The following is a 732-nucleotide window of genomic DNA, read 5'->3' as shown; positions in this document are numbered from 1 at the left end:
CGTTTCAACCACATGATTATGTCATCATGGTAACCAAATTTCAACATAGACAAACCTTGTGTAAAATATGTTCAATTTTTTACCTTTAAAACAACGTCAGATCTTCAACGTTATATCCACCATCAGAAGAAGAAAAACCAGGCTGGGCAGCACCCACTGGCGTAGTGGAAACCCCTGCAGCCCCTCACACGTCATCTCACACCACCCACTGGCATATCGGAAACCCCTGCAGCCCCTCACACGTCATCTCACACCTATGTCAAAATTGTATAAATGTTTGAAATAAATTATTTTGACTGTAAATTCAAATCAAATTGTATTTGTCACATGCTTTGTAAACAAAATGTGTAGACTAACAGTGAAATTCTTACGTATGGGAACTTCCAAACAATACAGAGAGTAAAAAAGAGAAATAATTGAAAAATGAGGAATAAATACACAATGAGTATATGGCTATATGCACAGGGTACTAGTGCCAAGTCGATGTGCAGGGGTACAAGGTAATTGAGGGAGATATGTACATATAACTAGGAATAAAGTCACTAGATAACAGGATAGATAATAAACAGTACCAGCAGCGTATGTGATGAGTCAAAAGAGTTAGTGCAAAAAGGGTCAATGCAGATCGTCCGGGTAGGTATTTGGTTAACTATTTAGCAGTTTTATGGCTTGGGGATAGAAGATGTTCAAGGTCCTGTTGGTTCCAGACTTGGTGCCCCGGTACCTCTTATT

This window comes from Oncorhynchus nerka, linkage group LG9b, assembly GCF_034236695.1.
Source record: "Oncorhynchus nerka isolate Pitt River linkage group LG9b, Oner_Uvic_2.0, whole genome shotgun sequence".
NCBI classification, from domain to species: Eukaryota; Metazoa; Chordata; class Actinopteri; order Salmoniformes; family Salmonidae; genus Oncorhynchus; species Oncorhynchus nerka.
The sequence above is the reverse complement of the archived record's forward strand: the minus strand, read 5'-3'. Positions refer to the sequence as shown.